We start from the raw sequence: 12008 nt of genomic DNA on the forward strand, positions 1-12008 counted from the left end.
ATGGTAATCAGACAAATACTGGCTTCAACTTCCAGGAGGGAAGCAAGCTATTTGGCCTATGAAGAGGACAGGAAGGTTCTGTGTCTTTTCAGGAGATACAAATATGTTGTGATAACTTTTCTTCTTGCAAATATTAGAACAGGTATCAAGAGGGAATGTACACATGACCAGATAGGATCAATTTGGGATCTCCTGGGATGAGTTCCTAGTCTATAGCAACGAATGTGCATAGACCTGGTGACACAGGATGTAGGCTTATTGATTCAGAGACAATAAATGTAAGGAATGTTGGACGTATGAAAAAATTAACAGTGACTTACAAGCCTAGAAACAAAAAGAAAGTGAACTCTTTTTCTTTTCTACTTTTTATTATGAAAAAAATAAGAGGTGGGGTGCCTGGGTGGCTTAGTCAATTAAGCATCCAACTCTTGGTTTCAGCTCAGGTCATGGTATCAGGGTCTTGAGATCAAGCCCCACGTCCAGCTCCTGGTTCAGTGCAGAGTCTGCTTGGGATTCTTCCCCTGCCTCTCCCTCCAACTCTGCTCCTTCCCCTGTTCTTGCTCCAAAAATAAAAAAAAAAAAAAGTAAGTAAATAAATAAATAAAATCTTTAAAAAATAAATTAAGAAGTAGGGAGAATAATACAATGAGCACTCATATATCTATCATTTATATGTAACAATTATTAATATTTTGCCATATTTGCTTCATATTTTTTGCTGAAGTGTTTTGAAGGAAATACATGTGATGTATATTCCTAAAAATTAAGGGCTATTTGTCTGTATCACCTCAGTGCCTTTCTCACACCTAACAAAGTTAGCAAGTATTTCCTAATGTTATCTAGCATCTACTTTACAAAATAAACTTCACAATATCATTTCATGGGCAAATGAAATTATGAATATTAAGTGAGAAAAAACATTCTTTAGCTTCTGATATTCATCTTTATTGGTCACAAATGGGGCTTGCTGTTGTGAATCATACTCTTGGGCTGAGGATACCTGGGTTCTATTTTGGGGTCTGCTACTTATTTGTGTGGTAAGATCACAAACAAGTTGCTTAATTTCTCCTTGTCTCAAGCTCTTTGCTTATAAACAAAGAGGACAGGGATCCCTGGGTGGCGCAGCGGTTTAGCGCCTGCCTTTGGCCCAGGGCGCGATCCTGGAGACCCGGGATCGAATCCCACATCGGGCTCCCGGTGCATGGAGCCTGCTTCTCCCTCTGCCTGTGTCTCTGCCTCTCTCTCTCTCTCTGTGTGACTACCATAAATAAATTTAAAACAAACAAACAAACAAAAAAGCCAAAGAGGACAGAATAGATTATTTCTACTTGGGTTTATCTGAAGAACTGATAACCTGGAGGCCTAGAGATTATTTGGCTATATTTTCACACACTGCTGAGATAGAATAGGGATAATGCAGAAACAAGTTTTACTGTCTTAGTCCATTAGACTGCTCTAACAAAATACCAAGGCTCAGTAGTTTATCAGCAACAGAAATCTGGAAGTCCCAGATCAGGGTTCCAGCATGGTCTCATGAGGGCCCTCTGCTTAGTCACAGACTTCTTCTATCCTAACATGGTGAAAGGGGTTAAGGAGCTCATTGGGGTCTTTTTTTTTTTTTTTATAAGAATACTAATCCCTTTCAGGAAAGATCTGTCCTCATGACCTAATCACCTCTTAAAGTACTCACCTCCTAACATCATCACCTTGGGTATTACAATCCTAACATATGAATTTGGAGGGGACACAAGCATTCAGATCATAACATCTACCATAGTCATAAACATTATTTTTTACACCATAATTTTTTTATTAGTTTCAGAGATATAATTTAGTGATTCATCAATTGCATATAACACCTAGTGCTCATTACATCAAGAGTCCTCCTTGATGCCTATCACTCAGTTACCTCAACCCTTCCCCCACCTCCCTTCTAGCAACCCTTGGTTTGTTTCCCAGAGTTCAGTGTCTCTTATGGTTTGCCTCCCTCTCAATTTTCATCTTATTTTAATTTTCCCTCCCTTACCCTATATTCATCTGTTTTTTTTTTTAAAGATTTTATTTATTTATTCATGAGAGAGAGAGGTAGAGACACAGGCAGAGGGAGAAGCAGGCTCCCTATGGGAAGCCTGATGCAGGACTGGACCCCAGGACCCCAGGATCACGACCTGAGTCAAAGTCAGATGCTCAACCACTGAGCCACCCAGGCAACCTCATCTGTTTTGTTTATTAAATTCCACATATGAGTGAGATCATATTTGTCTTTGTATGACTTATTTGCTTAGCATAATACCTTCTAGTTCCATCCATATTGTTGCAAACAGCAAGATTTCATTCTTTTTGATGGCTGAATAATTTTCCATTATATACACATAAACATACCACATCTTCTTTATCTATTCATCAGTTGATGGATATCTGGGCTCTTTCCATATCTTGGCTATTCTGTATATTGCTGCTATAAACGTTGGGGTGTCTGTGCCTCTTCAAATCACTACGTTTGGATAAATATCCAGCAGTGCAATTGTTTAGTTGTAGGGCAGTTCTATTTTTAACTTTTTGAGAAACCTCCATACTGTTTTCCAGAGTGGTTGCATTAGTTTGCATTCCCAGCAGTGTAAGAGGGTTCCCCTTTCTCTGTATCCTTGCCCACATCTGTTGTTTCCTGAGTTGTTAATTTTAGCCATCCTAACTGGTGTGAGGTGGTATCTCATTGTGGTTTGATTTGTATTTCCCTGATGCCAAGTAATGTGGGGCATTTTTTCATGTGTCTGTTGGCCATTTGTATGTCTTCTTTGGAGAAATGTCTGTTCATGTCTTCTGCCCATTTCTGGATTGGATTATTTGTTTTTTAGATGTTGAGTTTGATAAGTTCTTTATAGATTTTGAACACTAACTCTATCTGATAAAACATTTGCAAATATCTTCTCCCATTCTGTAGGTTGTCTTTTGGTTTTGCCAACTGTTTCCTTTGTTGTACAAAAGCTTTTTAGCTTGAAGAAGTCCCAATTGTTCATTTTTGCTTTTGCTTCCCTAGCCTTTGAAGATATGTCTAGCAAAAGGTTGCTGGGGCTGAGGCCAGAGGTTGCTGCTTATGTTCTCCTCTAGGATTTTGATGGTTTCCTGTCTCACATTTAGGTCTCATCCATTTTGAGTCTATGTTTGTGTATGGTATAAGCAAACGGTCCAATTTCATTCTTCTGCATGTGGCTGTCCAATTTTCCCAACACTATTTGTTGGAGAGACTTTTTCCCTTTGGATATTCTTTCCTGCTTTGTTGAAGATTAGCTGACCATAGAGTTGAGGGCCCATTTCTGGGTTCTCTATTCTGTTCTACTGATCTCTGTGTCTGTTTTTGTGCCAGTACCATACTATCTTGAGGATTACAGCTTTGTAATAGAGCTTGAAGTCTGGAATTGTGATGCCTCTACCTTTGGTTTTCTTTTTCAACATTCCTTTGGGTATTTGGGGCCTTTTCTGATTCCATACAAATTTTAGGATTATTTGTTCCAGCTCTATAAAAAAATGTTGGTCTTTTGAAAGCAATTGCATTGAATGTGTAGATTGCTCTGGGTAGCATAGACATTTTAGCAATATTTGTTCTTCTAATCCATGAGCATGGAATGTTTTTCCATTTCTTTGTGTCTTCCTCAATTTCTTTCCTAAGTGTTCTACAGTTTTCAGAGTACAGATCCTTTTATTTTTGGTTAAATTTATTTCTAGGTATCTTATGGTTTTAGGTACAATTGTGAGATTGACTCCTTAATTTCTCTTTCTTCTGTCTCATTGTTAGTTCATAGAAATGCAACTGGTTTTGGTGCATTGATTTTATATCCTGTCACTTTGCTGAATTCCTGTATGAGTTCTAGCAATTTTGGGGTGGAGTCTTTTGAGTTTTCCACATAGAGTAGCATCTCATCTGCAAAGACTGAAAGTTTGACTTCTTCTTTGCCAATTTGGATGCCTTTTATTTCTTTTTATTGTCTTAGTGGTGAGGCTAGGACTTCTAGTACTATGTTGAACAGCAGTGATGAGAGTGGACATCCCTGTTGTGTTCCTGTCCTTATGGGAAAAGCTCTCAGTTATTCCCCGTTGAGAATGATATTTGCTGTTGGGTTTTCATATATGGTTTTTATGATATTGAGGTATGTTCTCTGTATCCCTACATTGCAGAGAGTTTTAGTCAAGGAAGGATGCTGTATTTTGACAAACGATTTTCCAGAATCTATTGAGAGGATCATATGGTTCTTGTCCTTTTTTTAATTTTTATTTGTTTTTTTAAAGATTTTATTTATTCATGAGAGACACAGAGAGATAGAGAAGCAGAGACACAAGCAGAGGGAGAAGCAGGCTCCATGCAGGGAGCCTGACGGGGGACTCGATCCCGGGGCCCCAGGATCATGCCCTGGGCTGAAGGCGCCACTAAACCACTGAGCCACCCGGGCTGCCTGCCTGTTGTCCTTTCTTTTATTAATGTGGTGTATCACACTGATTGATTTGTGGGTGTTAAACCACCCTTGCAGCCCAGAAATAAATCCCACTTGGTCATAGTGAATAATCCTTTTAATGTACTGTTGGATCCTAGTGGCTAGTATGTTGGTGAGAATTTTTGCATCCATGTTCATCGGGGATATTGGTCTGTAATTCTCCTTTTTGGTGAGTTCTTTGTCTGGTTTTGGGATCAAGGTAATGCTGGCCTCATAGAGTGAATTTGGAAATTTTCCTTTCCTTTCTATGTTTTGAAAACAGCTTCAGAAGAATGGGTATTAATTCTTCTTTAAATGTTTGGTAGAAGGGGTGCCTGGATGGCTCAGTCAGTTAGATGTCTGCCTTCAGCTTGGATCATGATCCCAGGGTCCTAGGATGGAGACCCACAACCTAGGATGGGCTCCCTGCTCAGTGGAGTCTGTTCTTCCCTCTGCCTCTGCCCCTGCTCATATATACCCTCTCTCTCAAAAAATTAATAAAATCTTTAAAAAAATGTTTGGTAGAATTTCAATGGGAGGCCATCTGGTGCTGGACTCTTGTTTGTTGGGAGATTTTTGATTACTGAGAAAGACAATAATCTTAAAGGTATAGGCAGCTTTCATGGAAGAACAGTTACAAACAGGATTTATGAAGGTGGGAACATAGGACCAGAATTGAGAGTTTATATACAGGGACATTGGATGTGAGCAGGTCTCCGCATATGGGATCCTATCTATGTAAAACTTAATCATGGAATAGCAGAGGGGGACTCATGCTCTTTGCTGGTTATTTACTCTCAAAAGGAAGGGAAGAAGAGTTGAGCCAAATGTTCTTATTTCTTAGAAGAATTCAGATCTTCTAAAATTTACCAACCAAATAAGTCTCTTTCCTTGAATTGCAGTGCAGTAAGGGTGGACAGAGGTCAGGAGTATTACACTGAGTTCTTCCAACATGGAAGGAAATTTTGGGAATGGAGAATATATTTGAAAATAAGAAAAACTGAAAATAAATGAAGTATTCAATTGTAGAAGCTACAAAAAATCCATAGAAAGTAGAGTAAGAGAAAAAATAAATATAAATCAGAAATTAAAATGAAAATAAATAAAAATAAAGGATATGTTCATAAAACCAAATGCAGCTTGTTTGAAAAGACTAATAAATAGACCCACGTTTCACAAAGTAATTGAAAAAATAAGAGAATGGCATTAAGTGAACAATATTAGAAATTTTAAACGGTGGGGCACCCAGGTGGCTCAGTTGGTTAAGTATCTGCCTTTGGCTCAGGTCATGACCTTAGGGTCCTGGGATCAAGCCCTACATTGGCTCCTGCTTGGTGGGTAGCCTGCTTCTCTCACTCCCTCTGCCCCTCTGCCCCTCCCCCTGCTCATGCTCTCTCTCTTTCAAATACATACATACATACATACATATATATCTTTAAAAAAAGAAAATTTAAAAAAAAAAAAAAAAAAGAAAATTTAAAGGGCAACATAACTACAGAAGTTGTAAATATTTTAAAAATCAGGATAATTTTATTAATTTTGCCAGTATGTTTGAAAACAGAATAGTCAATTTTCTAAAAAAAATAAAAATCACTAACACTCATTCAAGAAGAAACAGAAAAATAGCCCAAAACAATAGCTGTTAAGAAAATTTTACTGGCATAGGTGCAGCCACTCTGGAAAACAGTATGCAAGGTCCTCAAAAAGCTAAAAATAGAACTACTCTATGACCTAGCAATTGCATGTTTAGGTATTTATCCAAAGGATACAAAAATACTCATTTGAGGGGGTGCATGAACTGCAATGTTTATAGCAGCACTTATCAACAATAGCTAAATTATGGAAAGAGCCCAAATGTCTATTGATGAATGGATAAAGAAGATGTAGTATGTGCAATGATGCAATGATGTGGATGGAACTAGAGTATACATTTTTAAAAAGATTTTATTGGGATCCCTGGGTGGTGCAGCGGTTTAGCGCCTGCCTTTGGCCCAGGGCGCAATCCTGGAGACCCGGGATCGAATCCCACGTCGGGCTCCCGGTGCATGGAGCCTGCTTCTCCCTCTGCCTATGTCTCTGCCTGTCTCTCTCTCTGTGACTATCATAAAAAAAAAAAAAAAAAGATTTTATTTGTTAGAGAGAGAGAGCGACGCACAAGTAGGGGCAATGGCAGGCAGAGGGAGAGGGCAATGGCAGGCAGAGGGAGAGAGTAAAGTAATCCTGACACCCAAAGCAGAGTAGAAGCAAATAAAATTTTAGGTAATTTTACTTATGAACACAAATGCAAAATATTACATAAAACATTAGAAAATTGAATCTAACATTGAATAAAAATGATCAAATAGGATTTATAAGAATGCAACAATAACTCTAGAAAATTATTTAATTCACTATATTAACCTATTAAAGAACAAATATATGAATACCTCAAAAGATACATTAAAAAGCATTTGATAGAATGTAGTCCTCACTCATGATTTTGTTTGGATTTTTCATTGATTAAAACTTTTTTTTAAAAGATTTTATTTATTTATTCATGAAAATACAGAGAGAGAGGAATGAGAGAGAGACAGAGACACAGGCAGAGATAGAAGCAGGCTCCATGCAGGGAGCCTGATGTTGGCCTCCATCCCGGGCCTTCAGGATCACGCTCTGGGCTGAAGGCGATGCTAAACCGCTGAGCCACCCGGGCTACCCAATTAAAACTTCTAAAGATTAATTATTTTTAAGTTTTAATTTAAATTCCAGTTAGTTAACATATTAGTATTAGTTTCAGGTGTACAACATAGTGATTCAACACTTCCATACATCACCCAGTGCTCATCACGGCAAGTGCACTCCTTAAATCCCATCACCTATTTAATTCATCCCCCACCCATCTCCCCTGTGGTAACCATCAGTTGGTTCTCTATAGCTAAGAGTTTGTTTCTTGGTTTGCCTCTCTCTTTTTTCCCTTTGCTTATTTGTTTTCTTAAATTCTACATATGAGCGAAATCATATGGTATTATTTTTCTCTGACTGACTTATTTCACTTATTGTAATACTCTCTAGCTCTATCTACGTTGTTGCAAATGGCAAGATTTCATTCTTTTTGGTGGCTGAATAGCATTCCACTGTGTATGTGTGTATATATATATATATATATATATATATATATATATATATATGCATATATATGTACTACACCTTCTTTACCCATTCACCTGTCGGAGCTGTTTCCAGTTTGGCTATTGTTAATAGTGCTGCTATAAACATCAGGGTGCATATACACCTTTGAATTAGTATTTTTGTTGGGTAAACACCTAGTAGTGCAATTGCTGGATCATAAGATAGTTCTATTTTTAACTTTTTGAGGAACCTCCATACTTTATTTTCTAGCATGGCTGCACCAGCTTGCATTCCCACCAACAGTGCAAGAGGGTTCCCCTTTTTCTACATCATCACTAATACCTGTTGCTTCTTATGTTGCCGAGTTCAGCTATTTTGACAGGTGTGAGGTGACATTTCATTGTAGTTTTGATTTGTATTTTGATTTGTATTTGATGATTAGTGATGTTGAGAATCTTTTCATGTGTCTGTTGGCCATCTGTATGCCTTCTTTGGAGAAATGTCTATGTCTTCTGCCCATTTTTTAATTGGATTATTCAGTTTTTGGATGTTCAGTTTTGTAAGTTCTTTATATATTTTGGATACTAACCCTTTATCAGATATGTAATTTGCAAGTATCTTTTCCCATTCTGTAGGTTGCCTTTTAATTTTGTTTCCTTCACTATGCAGAAGAAGCTTTTTATTTTTATGAAGTCCCAGTAATTTATTTTTGCTTTTGTTTCCTTTGCCTCAGGAGACATATCTAGAAAGAAGTTGCCACAAATGATGTCAAAAAGGTTATTGTCTGTGTTCTCCTCTAGGATTTTTAAAGTTTCATATCTTCCACTTAGGTCTTTAACCTATTTTTGAAATTTTTAAAAGATTTTATTTATTTATTCATGAGAGACACACACAGAGAGAGGCAGAGACACAGGCAGAGGAAGAAGCAGGCTCTATGCAGGGAGCCTGATGTGGGACTCGATCCTCGGTCTCCAGGATTACACCCTGGGCTGAAGGCGGTGCTAAACGGCTGAGCCACCCAGGCTGCCCTATTTCAAATTTGAGAACTTTTCCTCTACAGTCAGGAAGAAGACAGGGATGTCCACTCTCACCACTATTATTTAATATAGTACTGAAAGTCTTAGCTATAGCAATCAGACAACGAAAGAAAGGCATCCAAATTGGCAAGGAAGATGTAAAACTTTCACTATTTGCAGATAATATGATACTATATGTAGAAAACCTGAAAGACTCCATCAAAAAAATTGCTAGAACTAATACATGAATTTAGTAAAGTTGCAGGATAAAATATCCCATTTTATCCCATTTATATACCCAATAATGAAGCAGCAGAAAGAGAAATCAAGGAATCAATTTCATTTATAATGCACCAAAAACAGTAAGATACTTAGGAATAAACCTAACCAAAGAAGTGAAAGACCTGAAAACTATAAAACACTAATGAAAGAAACTGAAGAAGACACAAAGAAATGGAAAGACATACCATGCTCATGGATTGAAGAATAAATATTGTTAAAATGTCTATACTACTCAAAGCAATCTGAACATTTATGCAATCCCTATCAAAATATCAACAGCATTTTTCACAGAGCTATAACCAAACAATCCTAAAATTTATATGAAACCGCAAAAGACCCTGAATAGCCGAAGCAGCCTTGGAGAAGAATAGCAGAGCTGGAGGCATCACAATTCTGGACTTTAAGTTATATTACAAACCTACAGTGATCAAAAACAGTATGGTACTGGCACAAAAATAGACATATAGATCAATGGAACAGAATAGAAAATCCAGAAATGAACCCACAAATATATGGTCAATGAATCTTTGACAAAGCAGGAAAGAATATCCAATGGGAAAAAGATAATCTCTTCAAGAAACGATGTTGGGAAAACTGGACAGCAACATGCAAAAGAATGAAATTGGACCACTTTCTTCTATCATACACAAAAATAAACTCAAAATGGATGAAAGACCTAAATGTGACCCATTCATGATTTTTAAAAACTTCTCAGCAAAATATTAATAGAATTTCCCTAACCTGATTATTTGATATCCACTAAAAACATACACACAAACAGCATGCTAAGTGGTGAAACTTCAGAAACATTCCTTTTCTTTAACATAAGTAATCTCCATGCACAATGTGGGGATCCAACTCATCCCCCCAATATCAAGAGTCAAATGCTCTACCAACTGAGCCAGCCAGGTTCTCAGAAACATTCCTTTTAAAGTTAGGTGCAAGGCAATACTAAAATACTACCACTCCTACTTTTTAATACTGTATTGGAGATCCTTGACAACCTACTGGATTTTTAAAAAGTAGAATAAAAAGTTCAAAGAGACAAAATATATCTCTTAAGAGTTCTTAGTTATGAGCAGTAGATGCTGACTCTGGTTGATTAAGCAGAAACAGTTTATTACCAGAATATTTGACAGCTCACAGAATCTTTGGGAAAGCTGAAAAACTAGACTTAAGGCTGAATTTCCAGAAGTGCCTATAACATGCTGCAGAAATGTCTGACAAGGAATCCTTTGCTGCCACCACTGAGGCCTAGACATTATTGATAGACCATTATCACTTCTGTTCCTGCAACTTGACTGCAACTGCTACTCTTGCTCACACTGATGTCAGCTCTGCTCCATCACTGCTCTTAATGTCACTGCTGTCACCACTACAGTATCAGTAATTGCTTGTTCCTCAGCTGCAAGGAAGGCTGGGAAAGACGTCTGGAATATTTTAAGCTCCTAAAGAGGGAGCAGTCTTTATCCTACAACCAGACTCATAAAATGGGAAATTCCTCAAACATAGAAAAGAGTTCAGATGCTGGGTGGTCAAAACAAAGGATAAATGTACACACAGGAAAAGAAAAAATAAAAAGTGTTATTTGCAGATGCTATAATAATCTACATGGAAAATCTAAGGCGATTTATAGTCAAACTTGTAAAATTAATGAAGAAATTTAATTTCCTTGACATACTACCACAAACATCAATGGTATTTCTATAAGTCAGCATTATGTAAATAATTTAAAAATGAATAGAAAAAGGATACCGTTCACTATAGTAAACATACTATACTATAACATACTTGGAAATAAATCCGACAAAAGATGTCTATATTTTTTTAAAAAGATTTTATTTATTTATTTGAGAAAGAGAGAGAGAGCATGAACAGGGGAAACAGTAGAGGGAGAGGGAGAAGCACACTTCCTGCCCAGCAAGGAGCGTGAAGCAGGGCTCAATCCCAGGATCCTAAAACTATGACCTGAGCTGAAGGCAGATGCTTAACAACTGAGCCACCCAGGTGCCCCAAGATGTATACATTTTTTTTTAAAGAGAAAACTATAACATATTACGAAGGACATAAGGATTTTTTTTTAAAGTAGAGGTACATATCATGTTCTTCTTTGGGAAGACTTGATTCCAAACACAACAATTTGATGTTTAAATTTAGCATAATTCCAGGTGGGATTTTTTAATGCAATTTGAGAAAGTGATTAAAATGCAAACAGGAGAGTAAATATCTAAAAATATCCCAAACAGTTCTAAACAAAATGAACAAGGAGGTGTGACTGCTTTTTAAAATATCATGTCATGGGTGCCTGGGTGGCTCAGTCAGTTGAGTGTCTGCCTTCAGCTCAGGTCATGATCCCAGAGTCCTGGGATCAGGTCCCTCATCAGGCTCCCTGCTCTGTGGGGAGTCTGCTTCTCTATCTCCTTCTGCCTGCCATTCCCCCTGCCTGTTGTGCTCTCTGTCAAATAAATAAATAAAATATTTTCAAAAAATCAAGTTATTATAAAACTTTAGAAATTAAAATAGTTTAATACTGGTTCAGAAATATTTGAAGAGATCAGGTGAAAGAGAAAGCCCAGAAACAGACTTAATGCATTTAGGGGATATTGAAATCAGGGGTAAAAAGATGGATCAGTTAATAAATAATGTTGGAACAATTCACTTTCCACATAGAAAAATAAAATTAAGATCTTAACTTCACACAAAACACAAAAACAAATTTCAGATAGATTAAAGCTTAAAGTGTAAAAAAAAAAACCCAAACTTTAAACCATTTGAAGAAAATACAAGGAATATCTTTAGGATCTTGGGTTACAGAAAGTGTGTCCTTTTTAAATGTTCTCTCTCTCTCTCTCTCTCTCTCTCTCTCTCTCTTTTTTTTTTTTTTTTTTTTAGAGAGGGAGAGTAGGGAGGTGCAGATGGAGAAAGACAATCTTAAGCAGGCTCCACACTCAGTACAGAACTTGGAGCCCAGAGTCCAAAGCCCAGATCCAGGCTCAGTCTCACAACCCTGAGATCATGACCTGAGTCTAAATCAAGAGTTGGCTACTTAAACAACCGAGCCACCCAGGCACCCTTAGGTTTCTTAAAATAGACACAAAAAGTACAAATCATAAAGGCAAAGAACTGACATTTGACT

The 12008-nt window shown here is 37.3% G+C and overlaps 1 protein-coding gene and 1 long non-coding RNA gene across 11 annotated transcripts in view; one reads left to right on the forward strand and one right to left on the reverse strand.

Moving 5' to 3' along the window:
- Nucleotides 1-12008, forward strand: part of LOC144317032 (uncharacterized) — a 65155-nt gene that overhangs the window by 51686 nt on the left and 1461 nt on the right. The gene's annotated exons all lie outside the window — the stretch shown is intronic.
- LOC144317031 (uncharacterized) overlaps nt 1-12008 on the reverse strand; it is a 69962-nt gene that overhangs the window by 35604 nt on the left and 22350 nt on the right. For 3 of the 10 annotated variants that reach the window (XR_013382899.1, XR_013382900.1, XR_013382898.1), the window contains exon 2: nt 350-556. The exons of 3 other annotated variants lie outside the window; for them this stretch is intronic. The gene's annotated coding sequence lies outside the window, so the exon portion shown is untranslated. Of the gene's footprint in view, nt 1-349; nt 561-5959; nt 6565-12008 lie in introns of those variants that run through there. 4 more of the 10 variants (XR_013382895.1, XR_013382901.1, XR_013382896.1 and 1 more) reach the window with 2 other exon arrangements.

This window comes from Canis aureus, chromosome 7 (assembly GCF_053574225.1).
Source record: "Canis aureus isolate CA01 chromosome 7, VMU_Caureus_v.1.0, whole genome shotgun sequence".
Taxonomy (NCBI): domain Eukaryota; kingdom Metazoa; phylum Chordata; class Mammalia; order Carnivora; family Canidae; genus Canis; species Canis aureus.